At 40.1% G+C, this 19,474-nt stretch overlaps 1 protein-coding gene and 1 long non-coding RNA gene across 40 annotated transcripts in view; one reads left to right on the top strand and one right to left on the bottom strand.

The window, feature by feature from the left end:
* The window catches only part of NCOA6 (nuclear receptor coactivator 6), a 114,924-nt gene that overhangs the window by 69,051 nt on the left and 26,399 nt on the right, over nucleotides 1–19,474 (bottom strand). For 20 of the 39 annotated variants that reach the window (XR_013535022.1, XR_004742714.3, XR_013535023.1 and 17 more), the window contains one exon: nucleotides 5,512–5,625. The gene's annotated coding sequence lies outside the window, so the exon portion shown is untranslated. Of the gene's footprint in view, nucleotides 1–3,316; nucleotides 3,411–5,511; nucleotides 5,626–10,675; nucleotides 10,841–17,392; nucleotides 17,490–18,323; nucleotides 18,442–19,474 lie in introns of all 39 variants that reach the window. The other 19 variants (XM_078371067.1, XM_054255093.2, XM_078371064.1 and 16 more) reach the window with 7 other exon arrangements.
* The window catches only part of LOC128931996 (uncharacterized), a 66,820-nt gene that overhangs the window by 44,320 nt on the left and 3,026 nt on the right, over nucleotides 1–19,474 (top strand). The gene's annotated exons all lie outside the window — the stretch shown is intronic.

Here is a 19,474-nt window from a genome sequence, read left to right as displayed (position 1 = left end):
CAAAATTAGCCAGGCATGGTGGCTCATGCCTGTAATCCCAGCTACTTGGGAGGCTGAGGCAGGAGAATCACTTGAACCCGGGAGGCGGAAGTTGCAGTGAGCCAAGACTGTGCCACTGCACTCCAGCCTGGGCAAAGAGTGAAACTCCGTCTTGCAGGGGTGGTGAGGGAACACCCTAGAGGACAATCCAGGCAATACCATGGGCATGGGCAAAGATTTCATGACCAAACTCCAAAAGCAATAGTAACAAAACCAAAAATTGACAAATGGGATGTAATTAAAATAAAGAGCTTCTGCACAGCAAAAGAAACTATCATCAGAGTGAACAACCTATAGAATGGGACAAAATTTTTTGCAATATACCCATCTTACAAAGGTCTAATATCCAGAGCTTACAAGAAACTTAAACAAATTTATAAAATAACAAACAAACAACCTCATTAAAAAGAGGGCTTTCAGGTCCCTCCTGCCTCCACTCTTATTGTCCTCCAGTCTGGCTCCAGACAGCAGCCAGAGGAATCTTTTTAAACACAAATTAGGCCAGGCATGGTGGCTCAGGCCTGTAATTCCAGCACTTTGGGAGGCTGAGGCTGAAGGATGGCTTGAGCCCAGGATTTTGAGACCACTTCTGCCAACATAATAAGACCTGTCTCTACAAAAAATTTAAAAATTAACTAGGTGTGGTAATGCACACCTGTAGTCCCAGCTACTTGGGAGGCTAGGGTAGCAGAATTACTTGAGCCTAGGAGGTCAAGGCTATAGTGATTGCGCCACTACACTCCAGCTTGGGTACGAGAGCAAGATCCTGCTCTTAAAAAAAAAAAAAAAAAAAAAAAAAAAAAAAAAGAGCTAGATCAATTTTAGAGATGGCCTAACAGGCCTAGGAAACAAGTTATTGAGGAAAAACCTCAAAACAAACTTTGCTATTTACAAATTAACCTATATTTGATACAGGACAGGCAAGTCTCGATAGTGGGGCTTAGCCTTCAAGCATTCTTGGCTTCACCCAGAAAAGAACTTAAGGGTGAGCCAGGGTAGGGCAGAAGAAAACAGCTTTATTAAAGCTGCAGTGTTACAGTGTGACTGCTCCTGCAGAGCAAGACTACCGCATAGGCAGTGTGCTGAGACTAGCAGCTCAGGGCAGTTTTGCAGTTATATTATACCTCATTTTTTTTTCATTGCAACCTTCGCCCCCCAGGTTCAAGCAATTTTCCTGCCTCAGCCTCCCAAGTAGCTGAGACTACAGGCACATGCTGCCATACCCAACTAATTTTTTTGGATTTTAGTAGAGACAGTTTCGCCGTGTTGCCCAGGCTGGTCTCAAATTCCTAAGCTCAGGCAATCTGCCCGCCTTGGCCTCCTACTGTGCCTGGCCTGCAGTTATATTTATATCTACTTTTATTTATTTATTTTTTTGAGATGAAGTCTCACTCTGTCTCATCCAGGCTGGAGTGCAGTGACACATTTTAGTAGAGACGAGATTTCACCATGTTTCTCCGGCTGGTCTCAAACTTCTGACTTCAGGTGATCCACCCACCTTGGCCTCCCAAAGTGCTAGGATTACAGGCATAAGCCACTGCACCCAGCCTATACCTACTTTTAAACATGTGGATTAACAGATGGCTTATGCAGGAATTGCTAGCAAAAGTAGATAGCTTTTGGGTAGTCAGGTCATTGCCATAGAGAGGGGTGGTAAGTCCTGGGCAACGGCAAACTGACATGGCACACTGTTGGACATGTCCTATGGAGAGCTGCTCCTGCCACATCCCTGTTTGAAGCTAGTCCTCAATTTGGTCTGGTGTTCAAGCCCTGACTCTGGAGTCAATTACCACCTCCTACCTCATATGAATAAAAAGATCTCTTTAGCAGGTTGATGTTTTGCCTTGGTGTGCCAATGAATTTCTAGATTATGTGTCAAGTTCAAAGCACCTGAAAATTTCAAGTTACAACTTACAAAAAAGTATATGCCATAGGTTAAGTGGGGGCCTAACATTAGGAAATCAACAATTCATCTAAGTGCTGTATGAAGCGGCATCCAGAAAGTTTTATTCAACAAACTTTGAGGCAACTATATTAGTAGTAGTAGTAATGAGAAAAGTTAAGTGAAAAGCAGTGATCAAATGCAATTTCTTCAGGTTTCAATCTACCGAAGTCAACCAATGACAACAATGGTATCTTCCTTACTCATCTAATAAATAATTTACCGTTAGAAAAATGTAAGGATAATGGCTGGGCGTGGTGGCTCACGCCTGTAATTCTAGCTTTGGGAGGCCGAGGTGGGTGGATCACCTGAGGTCAGGAGTTCAAGACCAGCCTGGCCATCATGGTGAAACCCCATCTTTAAAAAAAGAAAAGAAAAGAAAAGAAATATATAAGGCTAAAGCTGGGTGCTGTGGCTCATGTCTGTAATCCCAGCACTTTGGGAGGCTGAGGTGGGTGAATCATGAGATCAGGAGTTTGAGACCAGTCTGACCAACATGCTGAAACCCTGTCCCTACTAAAAATACAAAAATTAGCTGGGCGTGGTACCGCGTGCCTCTAGTTCTAGCTACTCGGGAGGCTGAGGCAGAAGAATCGCTTGAACCCAGGAGGCGGAGGCTGCAGTGAGCCAAGATCATGCCATTGTACCCTAGCCTGGGCTCAAAAAAAAAAAAGAAAGAAAAGAAAAAAATAAGGATAAAAAGGTTACTGTAAAGCCCTACAGGGATGAAATCCAACAGTTTTTCTGATTATTGAGGCATCAACTGCTTGACACTGCATTTACAGGTATCTTGATATTGTATCACAGGTTTATCAGCAGTTCCACAAGATTGTACACCAACTCTGCATAAAGGCTTACGATGGCTAGGTGTGGTGGCTCACACCTGTAATCCCAGTACTTTGGGAAGCCGAGGTGGGCAGACAGCTTGAGCCCAGGCTTTTGAGACCAGCCTGGGGAACATGGTGAAATCCCATCGCTATAGAAAGCATAAAGATTAGCTGGGCCTGGTGGTGGGTGCCTGTAGCCCCACCAACTCAGGAGGCTGAGGCGAGAGGATCCCTTGAGCCTGGGGGTTGGGGGTGAGGCAGAGGTTGTAGTGAGCTGAAATCTTGCCACTGTACTATTGCCTGAGCAACAGATTGAGACTCTATTTCAAAAAAAGGTAAAAATGATTATAAATACTCAGTAAATGTCAAAGTATTATAGTCACACACAGCATAATAATAAAATAATATTCTTTATAGCAATTATTCCTGCCTTAAATGGAAGAATATTCGCTGAAAAAAACTAACGTAGAAACAAAAGTTAAGGAAGCCTCGGCGTGGTGGCTCACACCTGTAATCCCAGCACTTTGAGAGGCCAAGGTGGGTGGATCGCTTGAGGTCAGGAGTTTGAGACCAGCCTGGCCAACGTGGCACACCCGTTTCTACTAAAAAAGAAAGAAGAAAAATAACTCTAAATTACATATATGTTCACAGCAACATTATTCACAATAGCCAAAAACTCAAATGTCCATCAACACGTGAATGGATAAACAAAGTGTGGTAGATACATATAGATAGAATATTATTTAGGCATAATAAGGAATGAAGTGCTGATACATGCTACAATGCAGATCAACCTCAAAAACCATATGCTGAGTAACAGAAGCCAGACATAAAGGGTTATATATATTGCATAATTCCATTTATTTATTATTATATTTTTTGAGAAGGAGTCTGGCTCTGTCACCCAGGCTGGAGTGCAGTCGAGTAATCTTGGCTCACTGCAACCTCTGCCTCCCAGGTTCAAGTGATTCTCCTGCCTCAGCCTCCCAAGTAGCTGGGATTGCAGGCACGTAACACCATGCCTGGCTAATTCTGTTTATTTTTAGTAGAGATGAGGTTTCACCATGTTGGCCAGGCGAGTCTTGAACTCCTGACTTCAAGTGATCTGCCCACCTCAGCATCCCAAAGTGCTGGGATAACAGGCGTGAGCCACTGCACCCAGCCTAATTTATATGAAATATCTAGAATAAGTAAATTCATAGAGATAGACAGGAGGATTAGTGGTTGTGGGAGGGAGGTATTGGGGATGGGGAATGGGACATCTTAATGGTTATAGAGTTTCATTTTGGAGTGACAGAAATGTTTTGGAACTAGATAGAAGAGGTGGTTGTACAACAATGTGAATCTACTAAATGCCACTGAATTTTCAATTTAAAATGGCTAATTTATGTTAATTTGCATTTCAACTTGATGCATTTTTTAACAACTCAGAACTCAGCCCACTCCAAACAGAAAGTAGCACATTTAATTTCTTCTCACAACACGCTTTTAGAAAAATATTTTCCCTAAGTAATTTTTCTTGTATCTTATTACCGCTTTAAGACGTCAATTGTGCACCCAGCATGAGTATCTCTAAGTAGAGAGAAGCAGTCTTTGTCAGTCAGATAAAGATTTACACAGAAGAGTAGCTGCTTTGATAGGAAGAAAGGTGGCAACAGCTCTACAGTGCTTACTTCCTTCTTCATTACCAATAGCACTCGTCCTTTCCTCCTAGGATCTGGGAGTGAAGGACTGACTGGTCGTACCTCAATGCCGTGCTCACCCTAGCAGAAGTGACGGCCTTTTGCTCCCAACCCAAAGCTCCTAAGTCTCAGAATAAAAGAAAAAAAATTTTTTCTAGATTCCAAAACTACTTCTCAGTAACTTGCAAATATCAGTGTCTTTAAGGAAAACCAGCAATAAACTCTTAAATTACATTTAATATAAACAATGACTGCTTGCTAGAGTAGTCACTTCAATAAACTGAGATAAAAATCTAAGGATGTTAGGGCCAAGACACATATCCAAGCCCCTGTCATAATACTATATATGAAGGAAATTCTCAAAAGGGGAGAGGGCAGGGAAATGATGCAAAAAGTGCTCTAATAGTAACAACTTCTCATGTGGGCTTATGAAGCATTTCTGAAGAGTCCCTTGTGCCAATTTAAACCCATTATGATACAGCTCCCAGTGGGGGACTGCCAGGATCTGTTACTAGAGTGCTATACAAAAGCTAAGAGGAAAGCAAAGAGAAATTTCAAGATAAAAACAATCTAATTTTTGCTGGGCTTTAGCTCACCTCAAATCTAAATACAGCATCAAACTATGAGTTATGTTGAGTTTGCAACTTTGAACATATATTTATTTCTATTTTTAATCAAAGGTCTTTATTTGAAGTGCAATCTCCTATTATATATTTTTTGTCTATCCTTTCAATGTTATCCAACGATTATAGTTTTAATTAACATAAATTCTAAAAATAAGTATTGTTTACTGGTCTTTCATTGTTTTCTACAGTGAAACCTAAGATTATCATTTATAAAGAAGATGAGAAACTACATAGTTTGTAGCAAAAGTCCCATTTAAAAACAGAAGGGCATCTGTATTTTTTTCAATGTCTCTAATAATAATAAATGCATTCTAGATAGTTTCTCCAAAAAGAAAGACAGTATCAGAAAGAACAAAAGAATAAGCATTAACTCTCTCACATAAGGTTTCACTCACCAAAATCTCTTTCTTAATGTTTATCATTTATCCAGATCATCTTCTAAGTCCAAACAAGCTGGCATTTTTAGGGCTTGGATGTCAAGGTAGCAGCCCAGCAGCCAAATCAAAATTCTAAAAACAAACAACAACAAAAAGAGAGAGAAATAAAGCCACAGTATTATATAGAAATTATAGATAAAACTATCTTTTCAACAGAAGTCAATGTAAATATCAAAAATTATCAAGTCAACATTGGCATCTTTAGAGAATGTTAAAATAGGGTTTTCATTAAATTTACACAAACATTATCTTTTTTGAGATTTCCTTTTTTTTTTTTTGAGACAGGGTTTCAGTCTGTTAACCCTCGCTGGAGTGGGATAAGGGATCATAGCTCACTGTAGCCTCAACCTCCTGGGCTCAAGCAATCCTCCCACCTCAGGCTCAGGCTCCCAAGTAACTGGGACCACAGGCGCATGCTACCACATCTGGATAATTTTTTTGTATTTTTGGGTAGAGACGGGGTTTCACCATGTTGCCCAGACTGGTCTCAAACTCCTGGGCTCCAGTGATCCACCCACCTCAGTCTCCCAAAGTGCTGGGATTACATGCATGAGCCACTGTGCCCAGCCTTTTTTGGGATTTTAGGCCACTCAACAGCAAGCACTCACAGACTTACACCAGCTTCACTTAAGAATCATAAAACTGTGACTCTAAGCCTTAGAGCACTCTCTATGCCTTCATTCCTAATTCTGTCAAATTAAGATGAATTAACATCATGTCACACTACTTGCATATGCTTAGAGCCCAAAACAAAATATTTTGTACACATACAAAATCTAAGACCTGCTTTTCTAATATGAATACAAATTTAGTTTTTAAACTTCACAAAGTTTTAGGTATTAGTTTTTTCCTATTTTATCCATAACAGCTATACATTATATTTTTCATGAAATTTTCAGTTTGTCTTGAAATATTCTTTACAGTAGATATAAAACTTATGTATGGCATTGGCATGGTGGAACCATGTCCCAGCTACTCAGGAGACTAAAGCAGGAGGATCACTTGAGCTCAAATGTTTGAGGTTACAGAGAGCTATCTATGATCATGCCACTGCAATCCAGACTGAGCAAGAGAGCTAGACCCTGTCCCTAATAAAAATAATAAAGCCATAAGATAAAAGATTGGTAAGTTCAAATACAAAAAAATCAATTCTGCAAAGCAAAAAGCATCGTAAGTCAAAAAAAAACAAAGAAAAAAATACTTGCAATCATATCACTGATAAAAGAACAAATCTCCCTATATAGAATGATATAGAAAAAAACATATATACATAGGTATGTGTATGTATATGTGTGTTTATACAGACATATAAAATTTTAAAAATCAACAATTTGGACAAATATATAAAAATGGACACAGAATATGATCAGAAAATTCACAGAAAAATAAATACAAATGAACACTCAACATATGAAAAAATGTTCACCCTCATACAAAAGAAGCAAAAAACAATTTTATACTCATCAGATTAGCAAAACGCCAAAAATTTGATAATGCATTATTATGGCAAGGCTATGGTGAAACAGGCACTCTTACTCATTGCTGGTGTTAGTGCAAATTGGTACAACACCAGCAATTAGGGAATGTCTTTCAAAATCATAATTACAAGCTGGGTATGCTGGCACACACCTGTAATCCCAGATACTTGATAGGCTAAGACAGTAGGACTGCATGAGGCCAGGAGTTCAAGGCTGTGGTGAGCAATGAGCATCTATAAATAGCCACTGCACTCCAGTCTGGGCAGCACAGTGAAACTTCATCTCTTAAAAAAATTACAATTGCATAAACCATTAACCTAGCAATTCCACTCCCAAATAGTGAACTTACAGATAAACTTATCACCATATAAAATGACATATGTATAGTGTTATTCACTACAGCGTTGTTTATAATAGCAAAAGTTTAAAAACTACCCAGATGGGCCAGGCGAAGTGGCTCACGCCTGTAATCCCAGCACTTTGGGAGGCTGAGGTGGGTGGATCACAAGGTCAGGAGTCAAGACCAGACTGGCCAACATGGTGAAACCCCATCTTTACTAAAAAAAATACAAAAATTAGCTGTGCATGGTGGCTTGTGCTTGTAATCCCAGCTACTTGGGAGGCTGAGGTGGGAGAATTGCTTGAACCAGGACCCAGGAGGCAGAGGTTGTAGTGAGCCAAGACCATGCCACTGCACTCCAGCCTGGGCTACAGAGCGAGACTCCATCTCAAAAAAAAACAACAAAAAAGAAACTACCCAGATATCCATCAATAGGAACTGATTTAAATTATAGAGCATCCATAAAAATAATGTACAAAAAATAAAAGTAAAAATAAGAGAAACAGCAAGAAGGAGAATGCTGTTGTGTACTGATACAAAAAGATCTCCAAGATATATTTTTGAGAGAAAAAAACAGAGTAAGCATTGAGTACCTTGTACTACATTTTGGGGGGAAAGGGGAGAAAAAATATTTTATATATGTTAGTGCTAAAAATACCCTAGAAAGAAATATGAGACCAATAAAAAGGGTTATCTTACAAAGTGAATTTACAAAATCATGTTATACCAGAGGGAAGTACTCAGACTAATGAGGAGTGTGTCACAAGGACACAGGAGCCAGTTTCAAGGGGTTTCCACTGGGCAAATTTGAGACAATTTGAGTATAAGAGAATAATGACTAAAATTGTCTACATCATGAATAAGTAATAATCTATGAATCCCCAGCAATGACTCAGAGAGTAAAAAAACAAAAAACGTGCTGAACCAGAGAAAGAATCTAAAAAACAAAAAACAAAACAAAACAAACAAACAAAAACGGCTGGGCCTGGTGGCTCATGCCTGTAATCTCAGCACTTTGGGAGGTTGAGGCAGGAAGATCACGAGGTCAGGAGTTCAAGACCAGACTGGCCAACATGGTGAAGCCCCGTCTCTACTTAAAAAAACACAAAAATTAGCTGGGCATGGTGGCTCATGCCTGTAATTCCAGCTAGTTGGGAGACTGAGGTGGGAGAATTGCTTGAACCGGGACCTGGAAATAGGAGGGTGCAGTGAGCTGAGATCACGCCACTGCACTCCAACCTGGGCTACAGAGTGAGACTCCATCTCAAAAAAACACCCCAAAAAACAAAACACACCTCTTACTATCATTGAAGGTAAGTCTGACATTAATGACTTATTCTAAAAATTGGTAATTAAAGAGAAAGAATTTAGCAATTTATAGGCTTTTTTCTAAAAGGGTTCATACACATAGAGTGGGAAAGCTCTCTTTTACAGAAGACTACCAGTTAATAAACGTAGAAGGAAAGAAAGAATTTCAAAATCACCGTTTTGCAGCTATGAAATAAATCCAGGCAAGGACAATCACGGGTTGCTAAAAATCATTTTTGCATGATTGAAAATTGTTGGCCAGGCACGGTGGCTCACACCTGTAATCCCAGCACTCTGGGAGGTGGATCACCTGAGGTTGGGAGTTTGAGACCAAACTGACCAACATTGAGAAACCCCATCTCAACTAAAAATACAAAAAAAATTAGCCAGGCGTGGTGGCACATGCCTATAATCCCAGCTACTGGGGAGGCTGAGGCAGGAGAATCATTTGAACCTGGGAGGCAGAGGTTGTGGTGAGCACCACTGCACTCCAGCCTGGGCAACAAGAGCAAAACTCCAAAAAAAAGAAAGAAAAAAAGAAAATTTTTGGTAAACAGGTTACCACAGTGCCAAAGGATCATTCCAGCGATTACTTCCTAATTGCAAAGGGGAAAAACTGAGTACAACAATTATAATGGGAAGATGTGACAGGCACCAGCTTAACCTAGAGATAAAATTCAGCAACAATTAGAGTGAAACTCTTTGTTTGTGCCTCCTGATGTAACTTTCAAGTACACAGCCTTAGTTATGAAGTATTATTACCAAAAGTGCCTAACCTTGATCTAAACAAGTCTTTAAATGTAATTTCTCCTTCACAGGAAATTCAAGAGATAGAGGAACAAGAAAAATCACAGGAAAACATAATCTGACAGAACTAGAATATGGAACTTGCTACAACAAAACTGGTCTGGTCTCTTTAAAAAGCCAACTCTTGGGGGAAAAAATAGGGGAAGAATAGAGTTCTAGATTAAAAGAGACAGAGTCATAACAAACAAATGCAATGTATAAATGTTGCTTAGATCTGGTTTAAAGAAAATAGTCATAAAATAATTTTTTAGGCAGCTAGGGGAAACAATGTGAACTGAGTAGCAGAAGGTATTACGGCATTATTTTAACTTTCTTGGGTGTGGCAATGTTATTTGTAATTAGGTAGAGAATGTTCTTTATTCTTAGAAGATGCATGCTAAAGCACAGGGATAAAGTGTCATGTCTGCAGCTTATTTTCAAATTATTCGACAAATACCGATGTTGCAAACATGGCAAAATGTTAACACTTGTCTAAACTAGATGGTGTTCATTGTATTATTGTTTCAACTTTTCTATATGTTTGGATTTTTTTTTTTTTTTGAGACAGAGTCTTGCTCTATCACCTAGGCTAGAGTGCTGTAGCATGATCACAGCTCACTACAGTTTCAAACTCCCGGGCTCAAGCAATCCTTGCACCTCAGCCCCAGCATAGCTGGGACTACAGATGCATACCACCATGCCCAGCTAATTTTTTGATTATTTGTAGACATAGGGTCTCCCTATGTTGCCCAGGCTTCTCAAACTCCTAGGCTCAAGCAATCCTCCTGCCTTGGCCTCCCCAAGTGCTGGGATTATAGGTGAGAGGCACCGCACATGATCTGAAATTTTTCACATTAAAAGAGTTGGAACCAGGTACTGTAGTTCATGCCTGTAATCCCATCACTTTGCAGGGGCTGACGAGGGCAGATTGCTTGAATTCCAGGAGCCCAGGAATTCAAGATCAGCCTGGGCAACATGGTGAAACCCTGCCTCTATAAAATACAAAAAATTAGCTAGGTATGGTAGTGAGTGCCCATAGTCCCAACTACTCAGAAGGCTGAAGTAGGAGAATCACTTGAGTGCAGGAGACAGAGAGTACCTGCACCACATCATTACCAGGTGCCTAGCCACTGCCACCAACTCCAACTCTGTATTCCCTTAGGTTAGTCTCTCCTACTTATCCCCACCCAATCCCATCCCCTCCGCTTACCTCCAGGTAATAAACCTTATTATTCACACAGTTTATTTCCCACTGTTGGCTCCTTCAACAGTCCTATCAGTGTTCTGGCCCCTCTTGCTCACCTATTCTTCAGGCACACAAACTCCACCTGCCTCTCCCGCATCCCTGCTGGCTCACAAACTTGAAGTTTTAGAGCTAGAAAGGAATTTAAAGAATATTAGTCTTATTTCCCCGACTCTTTCAGAGAAGGAAAATGGAAACACATAGTTTCTTTCTTTCTTTCTTTTTAATGTATTTCCCTTTTTAAAACAGAGACAGGGTTTTTGCCATGTTGACCAGGCTGGTCTTGAACTCCTGACCTCAAGTTACCTGCCCACTCAGCCTCCCGAAGTGTTGGGATGACAGGTGTGAGCAGCAGCACCCAGCCTGAAACAAAGAGAGTGGTCTCTACTAAAAATGCAAAAATTAGTGGGGGCATGGTGGCACATGCCTGTAGTCCCAGCTACTTAGAAGGCTGAGACAGAATTGCTTGAGCCTGAGCTTGAACCAGGCACGTGGCAGCTGCAGTGAGCCTAGATCGCACCACCATACTCCAGCCTGGGAGACAGAGCTTGCAGCTTAGGTACCAGAGACACTAGGCTACAAGACAAAGTTCCCTCTACTATTTGGGCTACATAGAGCACTAAGCAGGCTCTTAAGGTCCCCAATTCCAGGCCTCGGTTCTTGGATGGCATTTTCATTCTTTTTTTATTCTTTTGTCTCCTCTGACTGTATATTTTCAAAGAGCCTCTGGACCTGCCCTGAGCCAGACAAGAGCCCATCATCCTGAAGGGAGAGTCCTAGGCCTGGCTGGCAGCATTCACCACAAGCTGACTCAAGAGACCTTGTGTCTTGATTGAACATTTGCAGCAGCCAGGTGTACTTGCCATAGGCCTGGGGTGGTGGTGGCTGTAGGGAGAGACTCCCCTGTTTGCAGAAAGGGGACGGAAAAATGGGAATACTTTGTCTTATTACTTGGGTGCCAGCTCAGCTGCAGCAGAACAAAGCACTAGGTAGATTCCTAAGGTTTATGACTCTAGGCCTTGGCTTCCAAACATCTCTGGACCCATCCAGGACTGGAGAGAACTTGCCACCATGAAGAAAAGGACACAAGCATGGCTGGCTTTGCTACCTGCTGACTATAAAGCCCTAGAGCCTTGAGTGAAGAACACAGGTGGTAGCTAGTTGGTGGTTACTGCAGGCCTTGGGCAAGAGACCCAGTGCAGTGCTGGTTTTATGTCTGACCCAGTGTAGTTCCAGTGATGGTAGCCACAGGGGTGCTTGTGTAACCTCCCTTAGCTCAGCATAGAGAGATAAATTACAATTGTTTGGGAGAGAGTAAGAGGAGAGCACAAGAGTCTCTGTCTAGCAATCTGGAAAATTATTCTTGATTTTACCTAAGACCACCAAGGTGGTACTGCTATGAGTCTGCAAGAGCCACAGCATTACTACACTTGGGGTGCCACCTAATGCAGATACAAACGCAGTGACAAAAGACCTAGATAACAACACTCAAGTCCCTTTGAATACTTGGAAAGCCTTCCCAAGAAGGATGGGTAAAAACAAGCCCAGACTGTAAAGACTACAATAAATACCTAATTCTCCAATGCCTAGACACCAACAAACATCAAGGTAATCCAAGAAAACGTGACCTCACCAAATGAACTAAATATGGCATCAGAGACTAATTCCAGAGGACAGACATATATGACTTTTCAGACAGAGAATTCAAAATAGCTGTTTTGAGGAAACACAATCGAATTCAAGATAGCACACAGAAGGAATTCAGAATCCTGTCAGATAAATTTAACAAAGAAATTGAAATAATTAAAAATAATCAAGTAAAAATTCTGGAGTTGACAATGCAACTGACATACTAAAGAATGCCTAAATCTCTTACCAGCAGAACTGATCAAGAAGAAAAAAATGGTGAGCTTGAAGACAGCCTCTTTGAAAATACACAAGTCAGAGGAGGCAAATGAACAAAGCACATCTACAAGATCTATTAACAGAAAATAGCCTCAAAAGGGCAAATCTAAGAGTTATTGGCCTTAAAGAGGAGGTAGAGTGAGAGAGAGGGGCAGAAAGTTTATTCAAATGAAAAATAACAGCGAAGGTCCCAAATCTCAAGAAAGATATCAATATTCATGTAAAAGAAAGTTACAGAACACAAACCAATTTAAGCCAAAGAGTACTACTTCAAGACATTTAATAATCAAACTCCCAAAGGTTAATGATAAAGAAAGGATCCTAAAAGCAGATAGACAATAGAAACAAACAACAATTTTTTAAAAATACAATGGAGCTCCAATACATCTAGTAGCAGACTTTTTAGTGGAAACCTTATTGGCCAGGAGAGAATGGTATGACATATTCAAAGTGCAAAACGAAAAAAACTTTTACCCTAGAATATTATATCCAGTGAAAATAGCCTACAAACATGAAAGAGAAATAAAGACTTTCCCAGACAAACAAAAGCTAAGAGATTTCATCAACATCAGACCTGTCCTACAAGAAATGCTAAAGGGAATTCTTCAATCTGAAAGCAAAGGATTAATAAGCAACAAAAATCATCTGAAGGTACAAATCTCACTGGTAATAGTAAGTACACAGAAACACAGAATATTATGACAATGTAATTGTGGTGTATAAAATACTTCTATCTTAAATACAAAGACTAAGAGACCAATTAAAAATAAGAACTATATCAATTTTTCCAGACAGTAAAAAAAGATTTAAATACAAACAAAAAGTTTAAAAGTAGGGGGAACAAAGTTAAATGCAGAGTTTTTATTAGTTTTCTCTTTGTTTATGCAATCACTGTTGTCATCAGTTTAAAATAATGGTTATGAGATATTATTTGCAACCCTCATGATAAACTCAAATAAAAAAAATACAACAGATATTCAAGAAATAAAAAGTAAATTGAAACATACCACTAGAGAAAATTCACCCTCACTAAAAGGAAGAGAGAAAAGAAAGGAAGAAGGAAAAGAAGACCACAAAACAACCAGAAAACCAGTAACAAAATGGCAGGACTAAGTCCTTACTTATCAATATTAACACTGAATGTAAATGGAGTAAATTCTCCAATGAATAGGCAGAGAGTGGCTAAATGAACAACAAAAAAACAAGACCCAGTGATCTGTTGACAACAAGAAACACACTTCACCTACAAAGACACATACAAACTGAAAATAAAGGGATGGAAAAAAGATATTCAATGCAAATGGAAACCAAAAACAGAGAAGGAGTAGCTATACTTACATCAGACAAAATAGATTTCAAGAAAAAATTATAAAAAAGGGACGAAGAAGGTCAGTATATAGTAATAAAGGGATCAATTCAGCAAGAGTATATAACAATTATAAATATAAATGAACCCAATCCTGGAGTACCCAGATATATAAAGTAAACATTATTAGAGCCAAAGAGAGAGATTGACCCCAATACAATAATAGCTGGAGACTTAACATCCCACTTTCAGCACCGGACAGATGATCCAGACAGAAAATCAACGAAGAAAAATCAAATTTAATCTGCACTACAGACTACTTAACCCTAATAAGATATTTACAAAACATTTCATTCAGTGGCTGCAGAATCCACACTCTTCTCAGCACATGGATCATTCTCAAGGACAGACCATATGTTAGGCTATAAAACAAGTATTAAAAATTTTTTAATTGAAATAATATCAAGTATCTTCTATGACCACAATAAAATAAAACTAAAAATCAGTAACAAGTGGAATGTTGAAAACTACAAAAACACAAGGAAATTAAACACTATGCTCCTGAATGACCGGTGGGTCAATGAGGAAATTAAGGAGGAAATTGGAAAATTTATTGAAATAAATGCTAATGAAACACAACATACCAAAACCTATGGGATATAGTGAAAGCAGTCCTAAGAGGGAAGTTTACAGCTATAGGCGTCTACATCAAAAAAGTATAAAAACTTCAAATAAACAACCTAACAATGTATCTTCAAGAACTGGAAAAGCAAGAGCCAACCAAACCCAAAATGAGTAGAGGAAATAATAAAGATGAGAGCAGAAATAAATGAAACTGAAATGAAGAAAACAATACACAAGATCAGTGAAAAGTTGTCTATTTAAAAAGATAAACAAAATTGACAACCTTTAGCCAGACTAACAAAAGAAAGAGAGAAGACCCAAATAAATAAAATCAGAGATGAAAAAGGAGACATTACAACTGATACTTCAGAAATTCAAAGGATCATTAAAGGCTACTATATGCCAATAAATTGGAAAACCTAGAAAAAATGAATAAATTCTTAGACACATACAACCTACTAAGATTAACCATGAAAAAATCCAAAACCTCAACAGACCAGTAACAAGTAACAAAATAAGGTAAAACCCCGTCTCTACTAAAAATACAAAAATTAGTCAGTGTGGTAGCACACACCTGCAGTCCCAGCTATTCGGGAGGCTGAGGCAGGAGAATCACTTGGACCCAAGAGGCGGAGGTTGCAGTGAGTTGAGATCACACCACTGCACTCCAGCCTGAGTGACAGAGTGAGATTCAGTCTCAAAAAAAAGAGAAAAGAAAAAGAAAAGATCAAAGCCATAATAAAAAAGAAGCCTGGGATCTAACAGCTTCATTGTTGAATTCTACCAAACACTTAAGAACTAATACCAATCCTACTCAACTTAATCCAAAAAAAAAGTGAAGAGAATAGTTCCAAACTCATTCTACAAGGACAGTATTACCCTGATACCAAAACTAAAGAAACATCAAAAAAAAGATGATCAACACAGTGATAAAACACTGATGTAAAAATCCTCAACTAAATACTGGCAAATCAAATTCAACAACACATTTAAAAAATCATTCACAGGCTGGGTGTGGTGGCTCACACCTGTAATCCTAGCACTTCAGGAGGCCTAGGCAGGCAGATCACCTGAGTTCCGGAGTTCAAGACCCAGCCTGGCCAACATGGCGAAACCCCATCTCTATTAAAAATACAAAATTAGGCCAGGCACAGTGGCTCACACCTGTAATCCCAACACCTTGGGAGGCTGAGGCGGGTGGATGAAGAGGTCAGGAGATCAAGACCATCCTGGCCAACATGATGAAACCCCGTCTCTACTAAAAAATACAAAAATTGCCAGGCACGGTGGCTCAAGCCTGTAATCCCAGCACTTTGGGAGGCTGAGGTGGGCAGATCACCAGGTCAAGAGATCAAGAGCATCCTGGCCAACATGGTGAAACCCTGTCTCTACTAAAAATACAAAAATTAGTTGTGTGTGGTGGCGTGCACCTGTAGTCCCAGCTACTCGGGAGGCTGAGGCAGAAGAATTGCTTGAACCTGGGAGATGGAGGTTGCAGTGAGCTGAGATTGTGCCACTGCACTCCAGCCTGGCACCTGCCAACAGAGTGAGACTCTGTCTCAAAAAAAAAAAAAAATTACTGGGTGTGGTGCCACGTGCCTGTAGTCCCAGCTACTCGGGAGGCTGAGGCAGGAGAATCTCTTGAACCAGGAGTCAGAGTCTGCAGTGGACCAAGATCGCACCATTGTACTCTAGCCTAGCAACAGCAAGACTGAAAAAAAAATTGGTGAAAGTTAAATATAAAAGGGAAATCATATTATGATCATATATTGGTTATACATTAAAATATATTTATCAGTTCATAAACTGTGAAAGAACTACCTAAAATACAGGGTTAATTATATAATTACATTATTTAAAAATTTTTTACAGGTCAAAATGCAAACGAATTAAAAGGTAAAATGCAAGTTGAGAATTATATTTGTTTGTTTGTTTTGTTTTTTGAGTCAGGATCTCACCTTGCTGCCCCGGCTAAAGGGCAGTGGCACAATTCCCAGCTCAATGCAGCCTTGACCCATGGGGTCCAAGTGATCCTCTTACCTCAGCCTTTCAAGTAGCTGGGCCTACAGGGGCATACCACCATGCTTGGCTAATTTTTGTATTTTCTGTACAGAAAGGGTTTTACCACATTGCCTAGGCTGGTTTTGAACTCGTGGGCTCAAGTGATCCACCCACCGTAGCCTCCAAAACTGCTGGGATTACAAGGGTCAGCCACCATGCCCAGCAATTTATAAGATTAGAAATAAAAATAATCAATGAACAAAAAGTTTGCTATACTTTATAAGTCATCAAAGAAAAACAGGCCAGGCGTAATGGTTCACGCCTGTAATCCCAGCACTTTGGAAGGTCAAGGCGGGTGCATCATTTGAGGCGAGGAGTTCAAGACCAGCCTGGGCAACATGGTGAAACCGTCTCTACTAAAAATATAAAAATTAGCGGGGTGTGGTGGTGGGCACCTGTAATCCCAGCTGCTGGGGAGGCTAAGGCAGAAGAATCACATGAACCCAGAGGCAGAGGTTACAGTGAGCCAATATTGTACCACTGCACTCCAGCCTGGGTGACAGAGCAAGACTTGGTCTCAAAAGAAAAGCCTCCAAAAAAAGAAAAATGAAGTGAAATATGTCTTTTTTACATCAAACTGGCAGATTTTAAAAATAAAATAATTGTGCCAATGGCACAGTGAAATAGATTAACACTTATCTTTTGTTTAAACATATGGAAATAGAATTATCTTTAACATCTTAACCATAAGCTTAACAATCTAGGAATCTAACCTAATAACATAACTGGAAATGTGGTCAAAGATTTATATTCAAAGAAGTTAATCACTACCGGGTGCAGTGACTCACACTTGTAATCCCAGCACTTTGGGAGGCCGAGGCAGGCAGATTACTTGAGGTCAGGAGTTCGAGAGATCAGCTTGGCCAGCATAGTGAAATCCCATCTCTACTAAAAATACAAAAAATTAGCTGGGTATGGTAGCATATACCTGTAATCCCAGCTACTCAGGAGGCTGAGGCAGGAGAACTGCCTGAATCCAAGAGGCATAGGCAGAGGTTGCAGTGAACTGAGATGGTGCCACTGCACTCCAGCCTGGGTGACAGAAACTCTGTCAAATAAATAAATAAATAAGAAGTTCATCACAGTTTGGACAACACAGTGAAATTCCATCTCTACAAAAATAAAATTTAGGTTGAGTACAGTGACTCACACCTGTAATCCCAGCACTTTCGGAGGTTGAGGCGTGCAGATCACCTGAGGTTGGGAGTTGGAGACCAGCCTGACCAATATGGTGAAACCCCACCTCTACTAAAAATACAAAGATTAGCTGGGCATGGTGGCAGGCACCTGTAGTCTCAGCTATTCAGGAGGCTGAGAGGGGAGACCCACTCGAACTTGGGAAGTGGAGGTTGTAGTGAGCTGATATTGCGCCACTGCACTCCAGCCTGGATGACAGAGGGAGATCCTATCAAAATAAATAAATAGGCCAGGCGCAGTGGCTCACAAGGTCAGGAGATTGAGACCATCCTGACCAACATGGTGAAACCTCGTCTCTACTAAAAAATAAAAAAAATTATCTGGGTGTGGTGGCGCACGCCTGTGTTCCCAACTACTTGGGAAGCTGAGGCAGGGGAATTGCCTGAAGGAGGTGGAGGCTGCAGTGAGCCAAGACTGCACCACTGCACTCCAGCTGGGTGACAGAATAAGACTCTGTCTCAAAAATAAATAAATAAATAAAATAATAAATAATTTAAAAATAAGCTGAGTGTGGTAACACACCTGTGGTCTCAGCTACTCAGTAGGCTGAAGTGGAAGGATGGCTTGGACCTGAGAGGTTGAGGCTGCAGTGACCCATGACTGCACCACTGCACTCAAGCCTGGGTAACAGAGTGGGACCCTGTCTCAAAAAAGAAAAGTTCGTCAAACATTCTGTTAATGGTTCAACAACATAAGTAGTTAAACAATTTAAATATACGGAAATGTTGCTTCTTATTGAGACTAATGTTTTTGAGAATATTTAAAATCATGAGAAATACATACATAAACACACACGCACACACACATATTTTCTTTTTCTTTTTTTTTTTGAGACAGAGTCTTGCTTTGTTGCCCAGGCTGGAGTACAATGGCGCAATCTTGGCTCACTGCAAGCTCCACCTCCCAGGTTCAAGCGATTCTTCTCTCTCAGCCTCCTGAGCAGCTGGGATTACAGGTGCATGCCACCATGTCCAGCTAATTTTTTGTATTTTAGTAGAGACGGGGTTTCACCATGTTGGTCAGGCTGGTCTCGAACTCCTGACCTTGTGATCCACCCGCGTCAGCCTCCCAAAGTGCTGGATTACAGGCCTCAGCCACCACGCCCGGCTGCAAAACATTTATATTTTAAATATAAAATATGTAAAACATGTTATTTCAGCTTTTTCAAAAAAATATTTTAATCACTCATAACTGTACATATATATGGGGTACAGTGTAATATTTTGATACATGTATACAATGTGTATTAAATCAGAGTAATTAGCACATCCATCACCTCAAATATTTATCATTTGTGTTGAAAACATTCAAAATTGAAAATATACAATAAATTATTTTTATCTAGTCATCCTACAGTGCTAGAGAACACTAAAACTTCTTATCCAGCTGTAATTTCGTATCCATTAACTAGTCTCTCCTTTTTACCCTTCCCCTGCTCTTCTCAAACTCTAGTAACCACTGTTTTACTCTCTACTTCTTATAACTTTTTTTTTTTTTTGAGACAATCTCACTCCATCACCCAGGCTAGAGTGCGGTGGCACAATTTCAGCTTACTGCAACCTCTGCCTCCTGGTTTCAGCCTTGTGATTCTTGTGCTTCAGCCTCCCAAGTAGCTGGAATTACAGGCGTGCACTACCACACCCACCTAGTTTTCTTGTGTTTTTTAGTAGAGA

The sequence above is a fragment of the Callithrix jacchus genome, chromosome 5, assembly GCF_049354715.1.
Source record: "Callithrix jacchus isolate 240 chromosome 5, calJac240_pri, whole genome shotgun sequence".
Taxonomy (NCBI): domain Eukaryota; kingdom Metazoa; phylum Chordata; class Mammalia; order Primates; family Cebidae; genus Callithrix; species Callithrix jacchus.
This window is presented reverse-complemented; position numbering and strand designations above follow the sequence as displayed.